This window comes from Muntiacus reevesi, chromosome 3, assembly GCF_963930625.1.
Source record: "Muntiacus reevesi chromosome 3, mMunRee1.1, whole genome shotgun sequence".
Lineage (NCBI taxonomy): Eukaryota > Metazoa > Chordata > Mammalia > Artiodactyla > Cervidae > Muntiacus > Muntiacus reevesi.
Window position 1 is genome coordinate 127724674 of NC_089251.1, and position 23995 is coordinate 127748668.

The following is a 23995-nucleotide window of genomic DNA, read 5'->3' on the forward strand; positions in this document are numbered from 1 at the left end:
GATAAAAACTGTGGAATGTCAAACACATTGGCAGCTTTTCATAGTTTAGAGGAGTGAAAAGCAATTTGTGCTGTTGTTAGCACTGTCTTGATTCTAAGTTTATTTTAAAACCAATATATTTTTGTTTTCCTCTTTCAACATATTTTATCTTCATGCATGAATTTTCATCAAACTTGGAAAGAATTTTATGAGTCACATTTATATGGAATAAAATTCCCAAAGTATATCAACATTCTATATTCAGTGTATTTTCAGCAATAATAATCCCTTATATGCATGGTGTTTTGATGTTTACAATACTTTTTCTATTTCAAGTATTATTTTAACTAGATTTTTTGCTCAGTAAACATTATGAGATTCATCATGTTGTATGCAGTTGCAGTTTTGCTCTTTTGAATGAATTTAATACAATTTCTATGTCTATTCAGCTGTAGATAGATATTTCTGTAGTTTCCACTTTCAGGCTTTTGTGCGTGTTTCTTGGTGTACATATGAATGCATTTCTTAGGCTAGTAGAATTGCTATGTCATTAGATATACATATTAATGCCAGTTTTCCAAAATGGTTGTACCAATTTAAACTCAGTTGCAATGCATAAAACTCACAGTTGCTTGACTTTCTTGCCAACATTTGGCACTGTTAGTCTTATCAAGCAGGAAGGAGTAGCTGAAGGAAGACAATTGCTTCTGTTGAGATCAGCCCAAAGCCTACAAAAAATAAAACATTATTTGTTTAAAGGCATCAAAGAGCTGATGAAACAACAGGAACTAGAAGAGCCAAGATTCCAGCAAGAGAAGTGAGGAAATGTGAGTTTATGATGTGTAACTGCTTTTGTTCCTGGGGGATTTGCAAATTCTTGGTGTGAGCAACAGTCTGAGAGTCCAGGATCTGTCCTGGGAAGAGAACTGGGAAATGGCAAACAAGCAGAATTCTTTGTAGTTTTATAAAGCTGGAAAGACAAAAATAGAGACCTTAAGAACCTCTAACATATAGCCATGTTTTCCTTCAACACATTGGCTGAATTCTGAAGCTGTGTGAGATGAGAGATGAAACAAACTAAATTGGAAACATCTGAAAAGTAAAGCAGACTGCTCCTCAGTCCCATACTTAGTTGAATAGACTAAAGTTAGAGTGCAGACCACCCCACCCCACCCGAGGCCCTGAGCCCTTGGGAATGTCCTATTCAGGTCAGTTCAGTTCAGTCGCTCAGTGGTGTCTGACTCTTTGCGACCCCTTGGACTGCAGCACACAAGGCTTTCCTGTCCATCACCAACTCCAGGAGACTGCTCAAACCTATGTCCATAGAGTTGGTGATGCCATCCAACCAGCTCATCTTCTGTTGTCCCCTTCTCTTCTCGCCTTCAATCTTTCCTGGTATTAGGGTCTTTTCAAATGGGTCAGTTCTTCACATCAGGTGGCCAAAGTGTTGGAGTTTCAGCTTCAGAATCAGTACTTTCCAATGATTATTCAGGACTGATTTCCTTTGGGATGGACTGGTAGGATCTCCTTGCAGTTCAAGGGAATCTCAAGAGTCTTCTCCAACACCACAGTTTATTTTTATTTATTTATTTTTTTTTAAATATTATTTTATTAGTTGGAGGCCAATCACTTTACAACATTTCAGTGGGTTTTGTCATACATTGACATGAATCAGCCATATAGTTACACGTATTCCCCATCCCGATCCCCCCTCCCACCTCCCTCTCCACCCGACTCCTCTGGGTCCTCCCAGTGCACCAGGCCCGAGCACCTGACTCATGCATCCCACCTGGGCTGGTGGTCCGTTTCACCATAGATAGTATACATGCTGTTCTTTCAAAACATCCCACCCTCACGTTCTCCCCCAGAGTTCAAAAGTCTGTTCTGTACTTCTGTGTCTCTTTTTCTGTTTTGCATATAGGGTTATCGCCACCATCTATCTAAATTCCGTATATATGTGTTAGTATACTGTAATGTTCTTTATCTTTCTGGCTTACTTCACTCTGTATAATGGGCTCCAGTTTCATCCATCTCATTAGAACTGATTCAAATGAATTCTTTTTAACTGCTGAGTAATATTCCATGGTGTATATGTACCACAGCTTCCTTATCCATTCATCTGTTGATGGGCATCTGGGTTGCTTCCATGTCCTGGCTATTATAAACAGTGCTGCGATGAACATTGGGGTGCACGTGTCTCTTTCAGATCTGGATTCCTCAGTGTGTATGCCTAGAAGTGGTATTGCTGGGTCATATGGCAGTTCTATTTCCAGTTTTTTAAGAAATCTCCACACTGTTTTCCATAGTGGTTGTACTAGTTTGCATTCCCACCAACAGTGTAAGAGGGTTCCCTTTTCTCCACACCCTCTCCAGCATTTATTGCTTGTAGACTTTTGGATAGCAGCCATCCTGACTGGCGTGTAATGGTATCTCATTGTGGTTTTGATTTGCATTTCTCTGATGATGAGTGATGTTGAGCATCTTTTCATGTGTTTGTTAGCCATCTGTATGTCTTCTTTGGAGAAATGTCTGTTTAGTTCTTTGGCCCATTTTTTGATTGGGTCGTTTATTTTTCTGGAATTGAGCTTCAGGAGTTGCTTGTATATTTTTGAGATTAATCCTTTGTCTGTTTCCTCATTTGTTATTATTTTCTCCCAATCTGAGGGCTGTCTTTTCACCTTACTTATAGTTTCCTTTGTTGTGCAAAAGCTTTTAATTTTCATTAGGTCCCATTTGTTTATTTTTGCTTTTATTTCCAATATTCTGGGAGGTGGGTCATAGAAGATCTTGCTGTGATTTATGTCGGAGAGTGTTTTGCCTATGTTCTCCTCTAGGAGTTTTATAGTTTCTGGTCTTACATTTAGATCTTTAATCCATTTTGAGTTTACTTTTGTGTGTGGTGTTAGAAAGTGTTCTAGTTTCATTCTTTTACAAGTGGTTGACCAGTTTTCCCAGCACCACTTGTTAAAGAGATTGTCTTTTTTCCATTGTATATCCTTGCCTCCTTTGTCAAAGATGAGGTGTCCATAGGTTCGTGGATTTATCTCTGGGCTTTCTATTCTGTTCCATTGATCTATATTTCTGTCTTTGTGCCAGTACCATACTGTCTTGATGACTGTGGCTTTGTAGTAGAGTCTGAAGTCAGGCAGGTTGATTCCTCCAGTTCCTTTCTTCTTTCTCAAGATTACTTTGGCTATTCGAGGTTTTTTGTATTTCCATACAAATTGTGAAATTATTTGTTCTAGTTCTGTGAAAAATACTGTTGGTAGCTTGATAGGGATTGCATTGAATCTATAGATTGCTTTGGGTAGAATAGCCATTTTGACAATATTGATTCTTCCAACCCATGAACACGGTATGTTTCTCCATCTGTTTGTGTCCTCTTTGATTTCTTTCATCAGTGTTTTATAGTTTTCTATGTATAGGTCTTTTGTTTCTTTAGGTAGATATACTCCTAAGTATTTTATTCTTTTTGTTGCAATGGTGAATGGTATTGTTTCCTTAATTTCTCTTTCTGTTTTTTCATTGTTAGTGTATAGGAATGCAAGGGATTTCTGTGTGTTAATTTTATATCCTGCAACTTTACTATATTCATTGATTAGCTCTAGTAATTTTCTGGAAGAGTCTTTAGGGTTTTCTATGTAGAGGATCATGTCATCTGCAAACAGCGAGAGTTTCACTTCTTCTTTTCCTATCTGGATTCCTTTTATGTCTTTTTCTGCTCTGATTGCTGTGGCCAAAACTTCCAACACTATGTTGAATAGTAGTGGTGAGAGTGGGCATCCTTGTCTTGTTCCTGATTTCAGAGGAAATGCTTTCAATTTTTCACCATTGAGGGTGATGCTTGCTGTGGGTTTGCAACAAAGCTAAAAGCTGGTTTTTTGAAAAAATAAACAAAATTGACAAACCATTAGCAAGACTCATTAAGAAACAAAGAGAGAAGAACCAAATTAACAAAATAAGAAATGAAAAGGGTGAGATCACAACAGACAACACTGAAATACAAAGAATCATAAGAGACTACTACCAGCAGCTCTATGCCAATAAAATGGACAACTTGGATGAAATGGACAAATTCTTAGAAAAGTATAACTTTCCAAAACTGAACCAGGAAGAAATAGAAGATCTTAACAGAGTCATCACAAGCAAGGAAATCGAAACTGTAATCAGAAATCTTCCAGCAAACAAAAGCCCAGGACCAGATGGCTTCACAGCTGAATTCTACCAAAAATTTAGAGAAGAGCTAACACCTATCTTACTCAAACTCTTCCAGAAAATTGCAGAAGAAGGTAAACTTCCAAACTCATTCTATGAGGCCACCATCACCCTAATTCCAAAACCAGACAAAGATGCCACAAAAAAAGAAAACTACAGGCCAACATCACTGATGAACATAGATGCAAAAATCCTTAACAAAATTCTAGCAAACAGAATCCAACAACATATTAAAAAAATCATACACCATGACCAAGTGGGCTTTATCCCAGGAATGCAAGGATTCTTTAATATCCGCAAATCAATCAACGTAATACACCACATTAACAAATTGAAAGATAAAAACCATATGATTATCTCAATAGATGCAGAGAAAGCCTTTGACAAAATTCAACACTCATTTATGATTAAAACTCTCCAGAAAGCAGGAATAGAAGGAACATACCTCAACATAATAAAAGCTATATATAACACCACAGTTTAAAAGCATCAATTCTTTGGCGCTCAGCTTTCTTTATAGTTCAACTCTCACATACACACATGACTACTGGAAAAACCATAGCTTTGATTAGACGGACCTTTGTTGGCAAAGTAATGTCTCTGATTTTTAATGTGCTGTCTAGTTTGGTCATAACTTTTCTTCTAAAGAGCAAGCATCTTTTAATTTCATGGCTGCAATCACCATCTGCAGTGATATTGGAGACCCCAAAAATAAAGTCCTCACTGTTTCCATTGTTTCCTCATCTATTTGCCATAAAGTGATGGGACCAGATGCCATGATCTTAGTTTTCTGAATGCTGAGTTTTAAGCCAACTTTTTTACTCTCCTCTTTTACGTTCATCAAGAGGCTCTTTAGTTCTTCTTCACTGTCTCCCATAAGGATGGTGTCATCTGCATATCTGAGATTTTTGGTATTTCTCCTGGCATTCTTGGATTCCAGCTTGTGCTTCATCCAGCCCAACATTTTTCATGATGTACTCTTTATATAAATTAAATAAGCAGGGTGACAATATACAGCCTTGATGTACTCCTTTCCCGATTTAGAACCAGTCTGTTGTTCCATGTCCAGTTCTAACTGTTGCTTCCTGACCTGCATACAGATTTCTCATGAGGCAGGTCAGGTGGTCTGGTATTCCCATATCTTTAAGAATTATCCACAGTTTGTTGTGATCCACACAGTCAAAGGCTTTGGCATAGTCAATAAAGCAGATGTAGATGTTTTTTGGAACTCTCTTTTTCAATGATCCAATGGGTCATCCAATGGATCATCAATGGATTATCCAATGGACAATAAAGGACAGAAGTGGAATGGACCTAACAGAAGCAGAAGATATTAAGAAGAGGTGACAAGAATACAAAGAAGAACTGTACAAAAAGATCTTAATGACCCAGATAACCATGATGGTATGATTACTCACCTAGAGCCAGACATCCTGGAATGCAAAGAAGTGGGCCTTAAGAAGCATCACTATCAACAAAGTTAGTGGAATGACAGAATTTCAGTTGAGCTATTTCAAATTCTAAAAGATGGTGCTATTAAAGTGCTGCACTCAATATGCCAGCAAATTTGGAAAACTCAACAGTGGGAATTCCCTGGTCTCAGTCAAATGATCTTAAGCGCTATGTTCCAACAATAGGAGAGAACCAGAGATAGAACAAGTCTTAACTTCACAAAAATGGCCTCAACTGTATATACTTATTGGTGGTAAGTAATAAGCCCCACTTTTTATGACTGGTAGAGGAGGGAGATAGTGAAGGGCCAGAAAACCTAGTGTGCTGTGGTTATCGGGTCGCAAAGAGTCAGACATGACTGAACAACTGAACAACAACAGAGGAAAGTATGACTCCATTCTAGAGAAGATAATCTCATATGAAATATGAAATATTCTTTTTTATGCAATTGCTATGCTGAAATTCTTATTTTATCTATTTTTTCATCTTTTTCTCAATTTTCTTAAAAATATTAGTAGTTATTTTTTGTTCTTATCTGCTAACTAAAAGATCTGCATCACCTGTGCCTGTTTCCCTTGTCCTTTTTCCCTTGGTTTTTGTCTTATTAACCTATCTCTTGGTAGGACTGGACTTTCTTGATGGAATATTGGACACAAGTGTCTGATCTGTTTAAGTTTCATTTTGCTGTATTTTCTTTGAAGCTGTTAATTTAAATCAGTTTAAGGTCTGTGTCTAAAAACTCTAGCATCCAGTTCACTTACAACTCTGTTGTTTCTTGATTTGGGAATGCTGTTCATTGTTATGTATAGTAGCTTTGATTGAACACTCTGCCATGTCAATGTCAAGTAAGGTAGATTTTTAGATGACATTTTTCCTGCAGTGAGTCTTCACCCTATCCTGCAGCTGAATAGGGGGAGTTCACCTCAATTCAATCAGGAAATGATGTGACCCAACACTATTTTGCAGTCTTTTTAAATCTTGGTCTACTTTTCACCTGCAATTCCTGGAATGAAGCTTGCCAATTTTCCCTATTGAAAGACTGTATTTTCTGGGATCTCTTTTCCTGGCAGTCTGAATTCCAATTTTGTTAACCCAGTGAGATAGCCAAAAACTCTCTTCTCCTTTTCAGTTGTTTTTAGGAGATTTTTAACCTCTAACACTGTTTAATAAGGAATTGGCACGTGTCTTACTGGGAGTACAAAGAGTACCAGGCTCGCATCTTGTGCCTCTTTATTTTCCATGCTGTTAGTCCCTAAAAACCCTTGATGCTTCATTGACCTGGACTCTAGTTTTTGTCTTCCAGCCCTATAATATTTTCAAAGGTTCTGCTGGCCCATCTGTTTTTAGCAGTTATCTTCCACTTGGTTAAACAGTCTCTTACTGATGTCACAAATTAAAAAACACTCTAAAAATGAAACATGTATAAATTGAACTTGTCTTAATGATTGTCATTTTTTCCTGGGATCCTCTCCCTCAAATTCTGGCTGCCTAAGCAATTTTCCAATGTTTTCCCACAGATTATATTTACATATATTCTATCTGACTTTTCCAATTATTCTGTGTGTATATTGGTCTGCTATAAGCACATCAATCATAGAAACAAATGTCTTGTCACATTTGTGTTTTATTATTTTTCAATTGTGTCATTGCCCCCATTTTACAAATGGGGTTAAGGTGGAATGAATACATGTGGTTTATCCATAGTTACACAGTTAGAAAATGCTAAATCTTGGATCTTGAGTTTTGATTCCAAGTTCAGGGCTCTTTAAACCACATTTTAGTGATCTCTATTATTTTACTAAACTAATGTCTGATCAGTGGATAAATATATTGCCTGACAGGCTTATAAAAGAAGGGATACCCCTCCACCATCTTTGAAGTTTTGATGTGTACTTAAGGAATACATGGGCTTCCCAGGTGGCGCTAGAGGTAAAGAACCCATCTGCCAATTCAGGAGACAAAAGAAATTTGGGTTCAATCCCTGGGTCCAGAAGATCCCCTGCAGAAGGGCATGGCAACCCCCTCGAGTATTCATGCCTGGAGAAACTCATGGACATAGGAACCTGGTTGGTTATCATCCATAAGGCCACAAAGAGTCAGACACGACTGCAGTGACTTAGCCCAGCACTACACAGTGGAACGCACACATATACATTTCTTTATATCTATACCTATCTACCTCTCTACATTTTTATTGGACCATGGCACTTCTAGTTTGGCAGTCAATTCTAGTAAATAATTGTATTGCTAATATATGTTCTACATATATATTTAATCTTTGTTTCAATTAAAACATCTTCAAAAATAACCCAAACATTCATAAAAAACCCAGCTTTTAGAAAGACTTCTTTTTTTGCAAACAGATTCTTCCTAAAAAATTTTAATATATAATTTTAGTTAATTTTAAAATAACATAAAAAGACTAATGTTTATAGATCACTAATTGGTTCCCCAATATTTATATACAATATGTTCTGTATAGGACATGTATCCTCTTCCTATTTAATAAAGGAGGAATCCAAAGTTTAGGGATATTTTAAAAATATACCTGAAAATGTATATCTGTGGTACAATTAAGCCTGGGTCTGAACCACATGGCCTGACCCACAGCCATGTCACTAAATACCATTTGCATTATACCCATATATAGAGAGCAAAATAAACTCAAATTTTTTCCTTTGAATTTTATTTTAATCTATCAGTGTCCTTTTTAAACTTTTTATTTTGTATTGGAGTTCAGCTGATTAACAATGCTGTGGTTGTTTCAAGTGGAAAACAAAAGGACTCAGCCATATATATACATGTACCCATTCTTTCTCAAACTCCCTCCCATCCAGGTTGCCATAACATTGGGCAGAGTTCCTTGTGCCCTATAGTAGGAACTTGACTATGCATTTTAATTATAGTGGTGTGTACATGTCTTTCCTATTGTTATCGATGGAGAATGAAGGCATTTATTCAGTCAAATGAGTTGAGTGTGCATATGTTATAGTTGCTGTGGTGGATACAAAAATTCACAGAAACCTCTCAGTTTAGTTGATAAGAAAGAATGTGAATATACAAAATAGCCCACTGAAAAATGCCATTAAGTGTTGAGTGACACAGATAAGATTTAGGAATTTAGACAGCAGAAGAGCTGTGAGCCTATTGTTGGCAATGATTGCATGTAGGAGGGCAACTCTTAGAGTTTGTCTTGAAGGTCAGAGCCTCAGATAAGAGAGAAGAAAGGTGAAGCAACCCAGGCGGAGGCTTTGCAGAGGCACAAAAGTACCTGGTGTGTCCAGGTATCAGCACATAAGCATCAAAAGTTTTTTTTTTTTTATCTCCTTTTAGTTTAATATCTTTGAAAGTTTTGATCTCTTATTATTCATATATTTTAAAGAGAAAAACTAATCTGAGCTGTTCTTACAGTAATTTGAATAGAATAATTTGTAATTTGAATAGAATAACCAACACAATATTTTGCACCCAAATATTACTCCCACACTGATCTTCATCGTTTCTTATTCATCTAATTGTTAGAGTCGTTGATTGCTCTAGTAAATGCCAATTCTCTTTGAATTGCAACTGCCTCAATACACTTTCTTAAATTAACAGCTTATTTTGAAGTGATTTGTGTATTTCCTCCATACTTTGTTTTGGAGTATTGGGTATGCAGGTATATGGGAAGGGAAGGGAAAGAATCCCATGAGACACATACAAACACACAATGACCAGACCGTGCATAACATCTAAATCTGACCATCTTCTGAAATCAGCCCAGAGCATCAGGACTTGGTCAAAGAGTGCCAGCTTCTCTTTTTTTGCCACTAATAATTCAGGACTAGCACAAGGAACCCAAATGTGCCTCCCAAACCAATGTCATGCATGCTCTGCTTTTAGATAGCCTATGTCTAGCTGCCCCATACCAACAATCTCCAATCAGAGCATATTGAAATCTTTTCTTTTTTTCACTATTAAACTTTCCCACTCCCCTCAAAACCTCTGCCTCTTTGCCAGACACAATGGATGGTGGCTGACTCCCCAGCTATAGCACACACTGAATAAATAGACTGTTTTATTTTCCCTACTTTGGATGACCTTAATAATTCATTTCCATGTCTCTATGGTAGGGCTACGCTATCTATGGTAAGGCTAATGGCACCTCTTTCAGGAGGACTTATGCCAATATGCTACACCTCCAAGGACTGCTGCCGCCAGTGCCCCTGACCCCACAGCAGGCCACTGTTGGCCCACGCCTCTGCTGGAGACTCCCAAACACTCACAGAAGATGAGCACACGTCCTTCTACTCCGCCGCTTGGCTGGCCAGAATTGAGGAAACTTCATCCTCCCTCATCCACTAGGAAAGCGAAAGGAACTTGGGTCACAACCTGTGTAACTCAATGAAACATTTCCATATAGGCTGATGAGCGGTAAACAACATGTTTATTGAGACTTTAGGTGCTAAATACTCTGTGCTATTCTAGACTCTGAACAGTGATGATGGAATGTCTAGAAATAGTCCCTGTCCTCATGAATGGAGCTACAGTCTACTGGAGAGACAAGACTCCCACACACATACAAGGAAAGAGAAGGTAAAGTGATATAATGACATAGGAAAATCCTGAATTGTGGTAGTTAAATAAAAGGGTGTTTACAGTGCGGAGAGGAGTGGCTTCTTAGGTATGCTGGTCTGGGAAGATCTCCCCAGAAGTAAACTTTTGGCTGAGACTTGATGGAGAAAAAGGGAAGAGTAGCCTAGAATAGAGCTGGAGAGAGAGGCAAAGAGGTGAGGGTGGACTGGGGGATGCGTGTGGTGGGCTCCAGGTATGGGGGAGAATTTTGAAGCAAGTGTTCTTCCGTTTTACAGATGGAAAAAGTGAAACCCAGAACCACTGAGATGTCCAGAGTTTCAAGGCTTGTGTCTGGTTTCCTTTAGGCTTTTCTTCCAGTTCCTGCCCCTTCAGGGCTCCTGGGGCAGCTCACCTGGCTGTAGGTTAATAAAGGGATTCTCACTACTGAAGAGGCTTCTCAACTGCCGGAAAGTTCAAGAACACTTGACTCTGGAAGGAAAGGAAGCCAAGGGCTCTTAAAAGAGTAGAGAAAAAATGATGAAAGTTGAAGAAAGGAGCCCTGCAGGCAAATGCCACAGACTTCACGATTTTGCCTTAAGGCAGCTTTGAATGAATAAGGAAAGAGGGGAAAAAAAAAAAATAATGGAAGCCAGTGTCTGATCTTGCAGAGTAGAAAGGTTTGACTGAAGCATTTTCAGGTTTGACAAGTCTGAAAACTTTTTTTTCAAATGTGTTGGTGAGCATGAGGAAGTAGTAAAAGGATTTTTTAAACGGACTTAATTAAGCTGGAAGCAAGGATTAGGTACTGTGCTATTTCTGTCGTCATTACTTAACACAAACAAAATTATTTTCATGAAATGTTATAAATTTACTTTGGACTGCTTTGACCAAGTTCCAGCAGCTTGAGACCAAAAAAAAAAAAAAATCTGAAATAGAATTATGGCTGTTCCCTTTTTGGGGGTGGTGAGAACAATATCCCTGTTGGTCTTAGGAGACTGTGAGGAGGAAGCCAGAGGAAGACCCAGGCCATTCTGAAAACAGGATTGCCCCATGGGCACCTGCCAAAGGGTCTTTCGGGGGCGTTGCTGCCATTAGAGATATCTGAGGATATTAAAATGCTGACAGGATCCATTAAGAGAGAAAACAAAAGACTTCTTAGAGCATTGCGAAATTCCCCAGGAGATGTGGTCTTCAGAATCCCACGCTGCAGACTGCCTTTACACTCTATTTAGGGAGCTGTCTATTTTTAGTTTTCCTTAGTTGATTCCTGGAAGTGTATATCATTTATTTTACTTTCCTCTCTTCCCCGCCTCCACCTGAATTTAAAAAAAAAAAAAAAAAAAAAAAAAGACATACCATGCAATTACTCTCCCTCTTCTTTTACCTGGTATCATGTCTGTGACAAATCCATGTTCTGAGAATGTCTTTGTTATCCATGGAGGATCTGCTGCTATCTGTTAGTTCCCCAGGCAGCACTTATCATCAGTTGACACCACCACCATCCCTTTCATTCTGATGTCCATATCTCAGAGAACATCCTTGGTTGAGAATCCACCCTAATATCATAATATTTAGGCAACACAAAAATGAGCACAGGCTTTTATTTAGTTGATTTTGTTTTTGTTGTCTTTATGAGTATTTCCTGGTGATTCAGTGATTCACTGATCTCAGGGTTTCCTTGATTATAACATTTCCTTAAAATTATAAATACCCACAGAGTCATAAACCTGCTTTAGCAGCCCAGAAAAGCTGCAGAAGGAAGAGTGGCCTCAATTCTCTGCTTGGATGGAATAACCATCAGCTGTCATCATGTTTCTCAGAAGTGTCCTCTGATGCAAGTGAGGAGCTTTGGAGACAAGCTTGAGGGTTCCATCGCCCCCACTGATAAAGAACGTACACAAGAACAACATTTTTCCAGTGAATTGTCATATGGGTCAGAGTGCACTGTCAAACCCCTGGAGTGTGGGTGTGGGTGGACGGGTGGTACTTGAGGGTGAAGGACCACATCTTTTCTCTGTGTGGAGCACAGTAGCTAGCTCTGTGGTTGTTCTATGATGTTATGTTACACGAAGTGAAGCAGAAGCAGAATTATGACAAGATTGACTATCCTAATGCCTATTACAAGTTCATTAAGGAGCTGTTTATCTCTGGCCAACTCACAAAGCATTATATAATAATACTATTATATATTGGGAGAGTAAAGTTTAAGAATTTAAAAGTACTTTGAAACATCAAGTCTATAGAATGTTATAGATAATGGATATGGGACTGTGTAAATGGTTTTGGGGATTCCTCATAGGGAGTCAGAAGTGGAAAGCCTTGGTCTCTTTGAAAAATTAGAAGGTGTCTTAAGAGGCACATAAGAATTAATGCAACTCTTGGAAGTATCAGTGCCCAAGACATAGCTGTAACTCTGGGATTGCTGGCCTCCAACATCCTTTATTTTTGACAGCTGACTGTGTAATAGGAGTACTCATCCCACTTAATAAACTGGGAACTCTAGGTCCTAAAGGGTAAACCCTTTGACCGAGGTAAAAAAATTAAATAGCATCTCTTTATATATGCAACAATATTGGACAAAACCGATACCTTGATTCTTCTGAATTGTCAACATTTTAGAGTTTCCTCTAAGAACCCTGGAACAAGTAGGTCTTTTTGCTTCATGTTTTCCCTTGAGAATCAAGATGATTAGCTCTTCTGGCTACAGTGATTTAACCACCTTCCCAAAGACAACAGATTTAGTGGCATATAATACCTTTCTTCAGACTTCAAAACTTAACCTCTCTTTACATTTAACTATAGGCTCCTATTGTGTCATGCTCTTGGAGACATTTATTGTTTCTACCTGTAGAGAAATTCTTCTTCTTTCTTTGATAACAAATCCCTCCCCTTTTCTTTTTGTAAATTGCCTTTTCACCTCCCAGTGGAATTGTCAATCATAGTCTCATGGACTACTAATAACCATATTCCAGACCCAGGGCATAGTTATTGGTTTAGGGTAGGTATGTGACCTGAGTGAGGCCAGTCAGTCCTTCAACATAATCATTTTGGATGCTCAAACAAAGGAGATGCTCTCTCCTTCTGACACATGAACCCAGAGGTACTTGAGTCTCTTTTTGCAACCACATGGAGGAATCCTGCTTGACAATAACACCAACTCATAGGAAATGGGACAGCAGACAGAAAGGGAGAGAGAGAGAGGAGAAAAGGAAGAGAAGAAAGAGAGAAAGAAGATGTTCTGATGACATGTTTTGAATTCCTGAAGCATGCAGCCACTTGAAACTATTATATCTATCTACCTATCCACCTATCTATCTATTTTTAGCACAGTTTGAGTTGGATTTTGCAATGCAAACAAACATGTCTTGACTAAAATATATACCTGGTATAACAGACAAATATCCATGTTGAATTCTTAAAATAACATACACTAAATAACATATTGAATACATATATTTCTTCAACATGTACTGAAAAATATGTGCTAAATAATAGAGAATCTAATACATATATAACAGGTACTCAATAAAGCTGTGTTGAATGAATGAATGCAGCCTACTCAGTGCAGAGATGATTGTTATAAGTTTCTTCAGAGTCTAGTGAATCGCACTGAGAAAGGACATCCTCTGAAATGGAAATGACTAAAACCCAGCCTGCTATGTATAGAATGCAACACACACTAATATATGTTTTACAAGTGTAACTGATGAGATTAGGTCATGTACTGAATCCAGTGAAGAAGACAGGGCATTGTCATGAAAACCTGCTAGCAGCACAACAGGGTTGTAACATAATGGAGAAAGCCACCTGCCTTCCTCTTACAGGAGAGAAATGAACTAAATAAGGGAGAAGAGGCAGCAGGAAGTGCTAACGTGTTCCCACATACTTTGTTACAGTTGAGAAGAGAAATTCAACCAGCATGCTCAGGAATACAGGTGTATGACCAGATCCCTTTCTCTAACTCTACACTCATAAGCGATCTTTGGTAGATTTACGAGTTTAATCAGGGTCAGCTTCGTGGGCTTGTGACCTGTGCAGTTATGCAAGGCCCTCACTCTTGGGTAGTCCCTGAGTTGGCTTAATGCTGTACTGTTGCTGCCTTGAAGTTCTTCATTATTTTGAAAAAAGGCTCTGCATTTTCATTTTGCACTTGGGCTTCCCTGGTAGTTCAAATGGTAAAGAATTTGCCTGCAATGCAGGAGAGTCGGGCGCAATCCTTGGGTTGAGAAGCTTCCCTGGAGAAGGGAATGGCTACCCATTCCAGTATTCTTGCCTGGGGGGTTGCATGGACAGAGGAGCCTGGCGGGCCACTGTCCATGGGGTCACAAAGAGTCAGACATGACTAAGAGACTAACACACTCGTTGATTATGTAGCTCATCCTGAGTCTAATTTGTGGTTATGTTTCTCATTGAAAATTAATAAAATGAAATTTTATATTGTCAATAGTCTTTAATGAGTTTATTTAATTAAAGGTGGTTTGCCACCAAATATTAAAAATCACAAGATAGGTTTATGCAATTGTTTCTGTACTTTTAGAACTGAGAATCAGAACCCAAAATGTGGCAGCATAATATGTCCATAGTACGTACAGTTACTACTTAGAAAGCCTTATGCAAAAAGGCTAAACCTTTAGTATCTGTTTAGCCTCAAAGTAAAGTATGAATATAGGTACCATTAGTTTATGATGAACAAAGATAAAAATCATCCCTTCAAAACAGCAGAGTGATTGCAAACAGATATGTTGTCTTCCATAGCTTTATATTATTTTGTTATTTTAAATTTTATAAATATAGCTATTTCTTAGAACTTTAGACTATTTCTAGATCACTTGCAAACAACAAACAAAAAGCAAAAGCTCTCCTAAGAAGATGCTTCCTGAAACCAAACATTTGTAGATAATATCACGGTTTCTTTAAAAAAAATGAGCTCACTGATAGAGGGTCTCCATCATGAAAATGTTTTGACTCAACACTGATTAGATTTTAAAGGTTTCTTTATAGCTTTGTTCTATACAGTAAGGAAATCATCACACTTTCGGTTCAAGATGAGAACCTGACAAACAACTATAACCTCAACTATTGAAATACATTTTTAAAGATGTTTATGCATTATTCAGTAAGCTACCTTGACTCAAACATGTAAAACCCTATGAAACAAAAAATATAATATACATCCAATGTTATCATCAGATGGTAGACTTTATTTGTTATCCTAATTCCATTTTACATTTAGAAAATAAATATCAGCATGAATATTTAATACATTTGCTATAACAGAGGCAAAAGGCCAACATTATTATTGTAAGAATGTAAAGCTCAGAACTATTTAACTTTAATGGAGCTGTTGTTTTTATATTGCTGCACCATCTTTTTTCATTGGAATGGGCTAAAATGTTAGCAGATTGTTGCCAAGAGTCTGAGAAACAACTCTGTTTCTCTTTGAATATACTGTTCTTAAGGTCAATACATTTGTTTGAAAACTAGATTCTCCAATTTTTGTGGATTGTTTGGTCATTATGCACATTGTTCATTCCTTAGAAAGGATTAATGTGTTCACATATGAAAATAGCACATCTTCAGCTTTTTAAAGAAAAATGCAAGCCAAAAACAAATATGCAACACAAGATTTATCTCAGTTCACTTTCCAGTAGTTCATTTATTTAGCTTTACAGGTTTTAAAATATTAACAAATGTCTATTTACTCTGCAAGTATTAAAAGGAGATACCAAAGTGTTCCAAGTGAACGTGTTAGTCACTCAGTCATGTCCAACTCTTTGCGATCCCATGGACTGTAGCCTGCCACACTCCTCTGTCCATGGATTTCTCCAGGCAAGAATACTGCAGTGGGTAGCCACTCCCTTCTCCAAGGGATTTCTCAGACTGAAGAATAGAAACCAGAGACCACAAACTGATGCTTCCGGAACTGATGTTTATTTGTTTGCTTGTGTTCTTATTTGCATTTGAAAGGAGAACTTACCTCTTAAGAGGCCTAGCTATCTTGGGGTGTCCTCAGGAGAAGGTTGCTGTAGAAGATGAAGGAATTTTAGCCCAGAGATAGCAACCTTGGGAGCCACGGTGAAGAATTTTACTATGGGGGGTTATATTTGGGGAATCAAAGGAAACTAATCTGGTATAGATTTCCTAGCTTGTTTTGCTGGTTCTAATTGTAGGATTTAAAGAGGCATTGATTTTGTTTGCTTTTTTTATGTGCTTCTGTTTACGAAAACATAATCATCCATTAGTTTATGCAATATATATAATCATTGAGTTCTCGTCCCAAAGGATGCCAGTGATAATGAGGAGAAATAAATGCTCTTCTGGCCAGTGTAGTTCAATCCAAACTATCTTGGAGAAATGTGATTTCAGCAAACCTGGTAGAAGCATGGGTGTGACATTGCATTCTATAGCATATCTGAGTATGAAATAGAATGAGCAGTTTTCTCATTTCTAATGCGAGAAATAATTACTTATTTCATAGTATTATTATAAAGATAATAAAATAATTAATAAAAACATACTAAGCAAAACAATTCAATAAATTGGGCAAATATTTGTGTTATATAGGGTTTCCCACTGGCTCAGACAGTGAAGAATCTGCCTGCAGTGCAAGAGACCTGAGCTTGATCTCCTGGTGGGGAAGATGCCCTGCAGAAGGGCATGGCAACCCACTCCAGTATCCTTGCCTAGGGAATTCCATGGGTTATAGTCCATGGGGTGTCAAAGAGTCAGATAGGACTGAGTGACCAACACACACACACACACACACACACACACACACACACATGTGAATATACATAAAGACATTTATATCCACCGACCACCAAAATCAAGCTATCTGAATAACAATATACTATTAATGTGTGTTTTGGAGACTTCACAAATGAAGACTACCAAAATTTCAGTCCTGCTGAGCTAATCCATGATTTTGAGAACTCAAAGAATTTCATGAGAGCAATAAGTAGATATCCAGAGCCCAGGGAACCAAGCTTTGTTTGAATTTAATGCTAGGTCCATTCTTCAGCTACATAAAAATAAGGAAGGCATTTTTTCACTTGCTAATGACCAGAGAATAGTGAATGCCCTGTAGCACATACAGAAAGACAGGAACCCACTTAAGTAATGCTAGGTCCATTCTTCAGCTACATAAAATAAGGAAGGCATTTTTTCACTTGCTAATGACCAGAGAATAGTGAATGCCCTGTAGCACATACAGAAAGACAGGAACCCACTTAAGTTCATCACCATCATAAGGACCCTAACTCAGAGTGCAGAGACACATGTACCCTGAGCAAGACCATAATATTAGCAACTTCAAATCATGCAAACAGTACAGGAGTTGAGAAATAAGCTTTATTCTCAGCTTTATTGGGGAATACTTGACAGATAAAATTGTAAGATATTTAAAGTGTGCAATGTGATATTATCTCTCTCTCTCCCCCTCTCTGTATATATATAATTCCTACCACTGAGTTAATTAATACTTTCATCATTTCATGTATTTCCCTTTTTTTGTGAGAACATTTCTCTTACCAAATTTCAATTATACAATAGTGTGTTATCAGTTGTAGCCACCATGTTATATATCACATCCTCAGACTTTATTCATCTTTCACTAAAAGATTTTACCTTTTTAACAAACTCTCCCTATTCCCTCCACCATTCCTACTCTTGAAACCACTGTTGCACTGTTTCTATGAGTTTGACTTTTAAAAAAGTATTTTTTAGATTCCACAAATAAGTGATACCATGCCATATCTGTTTTTCTCTGTCTTGCTAATTTAGTTTGGCATAATATCTTCCACATTCACCCATGCTCTTACAAATGACAGGGTTTCCTTCTCTTTTGAGGCTAAGTAATATATATATATATGGATGAGCTGGCTGGATGGCATCACTGATGCCATGTACATGAACTTAGGCAAACTCAAGGAGATGGTGAGGGACAGGGAGCCCTGGCGTGTTGAAGCCCATGGGATTGCAGAGTCAAACACAACTGGTCATTGAACAGCAACTATATATATATATATATATATATATAACATTTTCTCTGTCTATTTATCTGTCATTGAACACCTAGGCTGTTTCCATTTCTTTGCTATCATAAATAATGCTGCTATGAACATGGGAGTACAGACACCTCTTTGAGAACATTTCATTTCCTTTGCATATATACCCAGAAGTAGGATTTCTGGATCACATAGTAGGTCTATTTTTAAATTCTCAAGGAACCTCCATACTATTTTTAGTTGTGGCTGTCCACATCTTCTCCAGCATTTTAATCTCTAGTCTTTTTGATGTGATATTTTATTCAGGTTGTGATTTGTGGTTCCCTGATGATTAATGATGAAATAATTTCATGTTCCTGTTGACCTGTTGTATGTCTTCTTTGGAAAAAAAAGATGTCTCTTCAGGTCCTTTGCCCGTTTTTTGAATTGTTTTTTTATTTTTATTTTTTGCTATTGATTTGTATCATTTTTTTAAAATATGCATACTTTGGTCTTTTAATCTTCATACTAAAAGTATAAGTGGTTTATCTGAAGAAGGAATTCACAGGGCCTGGACTCCGTCTCAGGCCTGTCCATGCTGATCACGCTTGGCCACCTCTCCAATGGACTCTGCACTCTGTGTTTAGTGTCTATGGAAACGACAACAGAAGGATAAGACCCCCTCCAGACAGGGGAATCGTGAAGATTGGATCCAGGTTACTCCTCGCCTGAGAGAACACATATACTAGTCACCCCTTCCTCCAGACAGGCCATAAATTTTTCTGTACCTGTCGGAGAGTAACCTCGTGCTTATTGATTATTGGCTAATTGTTTAACTGTCTGAGCACATGGCACATGAGTGATGGGGTTATTGGGATTGTATTTACCCTTCCTTAGTTTACGTAAGTCTCAAGGCATTTGAGGTGGTGGGTTTGGACACGTACACATGGGGTATAAAAGATTTTCACAAATGCTGGCTGGGGTCCTTGGCTAAGAGGAGACTCTGCCTTGGGCCCGCCAGTGTAATAAACAGCACTCCACTATCTGCATTGTCCTTCTGAGAGAGTTTGTTTCCCGGAACATGTGGCTATGACATACCCACTAGTATTACAACTATAGAGTATTTTTAATTTAAATATATATTTACCTTGACCAATGAATTTCATACCTTCATATGTTTTCCTATTAGTAACTAGTGTCATTTCGTTTCAGCTTGAAAAAACCCATTAGTGTTTTTGTAAACCTGGTCTAGTGGCGATGTATTCTTCTCGCTTTTGTTTGTCTGGAAAGCTCTCTATTTTTTCTTCAACTTTTAAGGATTATTTGCCAGGTAGAATATTCTTAATTGGTTGATTTTTTTCTTTCAATATTATGCCACTTTCTTTGGACCGTAAAATCTGCTAAAAAAACCCCTGCTCATAGTCTTATGGATTTCCCATGCAAATAGCATTGTTTTACTCTTACTGTTTTTAATATTCTCTGTCTTTAATTATTGACAATTTCATTATAATATTTCTCAGTGTGGATCCTTTGGATTCTTTCTTTCTGTAGTTTTATGGGTTTCAAGTCTTTTACTTTTCCCAGATTAAAGAAGTTTTGAGTCATTATTCCTTTTGATAAGCTTTCTTCCTCTTTCTCTTTTGTTTTCCTCTGAGACCATTGTAATGCATCAGTTCAGTTCAGTTCAGTCGCTCAGTCGTGTCCAACTCTTTGTGACCCCATGAATCGCAGCAAGCCAGGCCTCCCCGTCCATCACCAACTCCAGGAGTTTACTCAAACTCATGCCCATTGAGTCAGTTATGCCATCCAGCCATCTCATCCTCTGTCATCCCCTTCATCTCCTGTCCCCAGTCCCTCCCAGCAGCAGGGTCTTTTCCAATGAGTCAACCCTTCCCATGAGGTGGCCAAAGAATTAGAGTTTCAGCTTCAGCATCAGTACTTCCAATGAACACCCAGGACTTATCTCCTTCAGGATGGACTGGTTAGATTTCCTTGCAGTCCAAGGGACTCTCAAGAGTCTTCTCCAACACTACTCAAAAGCATCAATTTTTCGGTGCTCAGCTTTCTTCACAGTCCAACTCTCACATCCATACATGACTACGGGAAAAACCATAGCCTTGACCAGATGGACCTTTGTTGGCAAAGTAATGTCTCTGCTTTTTACTATGCTATCTAGGTTGGTCATAACTTTCCTTCCAAGAAGTAAGTGTCTTTTAATTTCATGGCTGCAGTCACCATCTGCAGTGACTTTGGAGCCCAAAAAAATAAAATCTGACACTATTTCCACTGTCTCCCCATGTATTTCCCATGAGGTGATGGGAAGAGATGCCATGATCTTAGTTTTCTGAAAGTTGAGCTTTAAGCCAACTTTTTCACTGTCCTCTTTCACTTTCATCAAGAGGCTTTTTAGTTGTTCTTCACTTTCTGTCATAAGGGTGGTGTCATCTGCATATCTGAGGTTATTGATATTTCTCCCGGCTATCTTGATTCCAGCTTGTGCTTCTTCCAGCCCAGCATTTCTCATGATGTACTCTGCATATAAGTTAAATAAGCAGGGTGACAATATACAGCCTTGATGTACTCCTTTCCCAATTTGCAACCAGTCTGTTGTTCCATGTATAGTTCTATCTGTTGTTCCCTGACCTGCATACAGGTTTCTCAAGAGGCAGGTGAGGTGGTCTGATATTCCCATCTCCTTCAGAATTTTCCACAGTTTATTGTGATCCACACAGTCGAAGGCTTTGGCGTAGTCAATAAAGCAGAAATAGATGTTTTTCTGGAACTCTTTTGCTTTTTCGGTGATCCAGCGGATATTGGCAATTTGATCTCTTGTTCCTCTGCCTTTTCTAAAACCAGCTTGAACATCTGGAAGTTCACGTATTGCTGAAGCCTGGCTTGGACCATTTTGAGCATTACTTTACTAGCGTTGTGAGATGAGTGCAATCGTGTGGTAGTTTTAGCATCCTTTGGTATTAACTTTTTTTGGGATTGGAATAAAAACTGACCTTTTCCAGTCCTGTGGCCACTGCTGAGTTTTCCAAATTTGCTGGCATATTGAGTGCAGCACTTTCACAGCATCATCTTTCAGGATTTGAAATAGCTCAACTGGAATTCCATCACATCCACTAGCTTTGTTCTTAGTGATGCTTCCTAAGGCCCACTTGACTTCACATTCCCGGATGTCTGGCTCTAGGTGAGTGTTCACACCATTGTGATTACCTGTGTCATGAAGATCTTTTTTGTAGAGTTCTTCTGTGTATTCTTGCCACCTCTTCTTAATATCTTCTGCTTCTGTTAGGTTCATACCATTTTTGTCCTTTATTGAGTCCATTTTTTGCATAAAATGTTCCCTTGGTATCTCTAATTTTCTTGAAGAGATCTCTAGTCTTTCCCATTCTGTTGTTTTCTTCTATTTCTTTGCATTGATCACTGAGGAAGGCTTTCTTATCTCTCCTGGCTATTCTTTGGAACTGTGCATTCAAATGGGAGTATCTTTCCTTTTCTCCTTTGCTTTTTGCTTCTCTTCTTTTCACAGCTATTTGTAAGACCTCCTCAGACAACCATTTTGCCTTTTTGCATATCTTTTCCATGGGGATGGTCTTGATCCCTGTCTCCTGTACAATGTCATGAACCTCCGTCCATAGTTCATCTGGTTCTCTGTCTATCAGATCTAGTCCCTTAAATCTATTTCTCACTTCCACTGTATAGTCATAAGGGATTTGATTTAGGTCATACCTGAATGGTCTAGTGGTTATCCCTACTCTCTTCAGTTTAAGTCAGAATTTGGCAATAAGGAGTTCATGATCTGAGCCACAGTCAGCTCCTGGTCTTGTTTTTGTTGACTGTATAGAGCTTCTCCATGTTTGGCTGCAAATAATATAATCAACCTGATTTTGGTGTTGGCCATCTGGTGATGTCCATGTGTAGAGTCTTCTCTTGTGTTGTTGGAAGAGGGTGTTTTCTATGACCAGTGCATTCTCTTGGGAAAACTCTATTAGCCTTTGCCCTGCTTCATTCCACAGTGCAAGGCCAAATTTGCCTGTTATTCCAGGTGTTTCTTGACCTCCTATTTTTGCATTCCAGTCCTCTATAATTAAAAGGACATCTTTTTTGGGTGTTAGTTCTAAAAGGTCTTGTAGGTCTTCATAGAACCATTCAATTTCAGCTTCTTCAGCATTACTGGTTGGGGCATAGGCTTGGATTACCATGATATTGAATGGCTTGCTTTGGAAGCGAAAAGAGATCATTCTGTCATTTTTGAGATTGCATCCAAGTACTGCATTTCAGACTCTTTTGTTGACCATGATGGCTACTCCATTTCTTCTAAGGGATTCCTGCCCACAATAGTAGATATAATGGTCATCTGAGTTAAATTCACCCATTCCAGTCCATTTTAGTTTGCTGATTCCTAGAATGTCAACATTCACTCTTGCCATCTCCTGTTTGACCACTTCCAATTTGCCTTGATTCATGGACCTAACATTCCAGGTTCCTATGCAATATTGCTCTTTACAGCATTGGACCTTGCTTCTATCACCAGTCCCATCCACAACTGGCCATTGTTTTTGCTTTGGCTCCATCCCTTCATTCTTTTATATAGGACAATTTGATGAGGTCTCATAAGTCCCTTGCTATCTTTACTCTATTTTAATAGCTTCTTCTTTTTGCTATTCTAATTGGATAAATTCCTCTGCCTTGTCTTTGAATTTGCCAAACCCTTTACTCCATTTGATCTAGACTGTTGCTGAATCTGTCCACTGAATCTTCAGCTCAGTGATTATACTTTTCAGCTCTATGATTAATTTTTGGTTTAATAGTTTCTATTTATACATTGAAATTTTCACTTTGTTTTGTTTTTTTTTTTGCTCTAAATTAGCATTTTTATTTACTTTTTTTCATTTATTTTTTTTAGTTGGAGGCTAATTACTTTACAACATTGCAGTGGGTTTTGTCATACATTGACATGAATCAGCCATATAGTTACATGTATTCCCCATCCTGATCCCCCCTCCCACCTCTCTCTCCACCCGATTCCTCTGGGTCTTCCCAGTGCACTTTGTTCATGCATTGCTCTCCTGACTTCTGTAAACATCTTTATGTCTATTATTCTAAAGTATTAGGTAAAGTGCTTATTTATATTTTATTAAGATATTGCTGTTGTTGTTGTTTAGCTGCTCAGTCATGTCCAACTCTTTGTGATCCCATGGATTGCAGCACGCCAGGCTCCACTGTCCTTCACCATCTCCAGGAGCTATCTCAAGTTCATATACATGGAGTTGGTGATGCCATCCAACCATCTCGTCCTCTGTTGTCCCCTTCTCCTCCTACCTTCAATCTTTCCCAGGATCACATCTTTTTTCCAATTAGTCAACACTTTGCATCAGGTGGTCAAAGTATTGGAGCTTCAGCTTCAGCATCAGTCCTTCCAATGAATATTCAGGATTGATTCCCTTTAGGACTGACTGGTTTGATCTCCTTGATGTCCAAGGGACTCTCAATAGTCTTCTCCAACACCACAGGTCAAAAGCATCAATTCTTTGGTGTTCAGCCTTCTTTATGGTGCAACTTTCACATCTACACATGACTACTGAAAAAAATAGATTTGACTACACAGATCTTTATGGCAAAGCAATGTGTCTGCTGTTTAATATGCTGTCTAGGTTTGTCATAGCTTTTCTTCCAAGGAGCAAGCATTTTTTAATTTCATGGCTGCAGTCACCATCTGGTGATTTTGGAGCCCAAAAAATAAAGTCTGTCACTGTTTCCACTGTTTCCCCATCTATTTGCCATGAAGTGATGGGACCGGATGC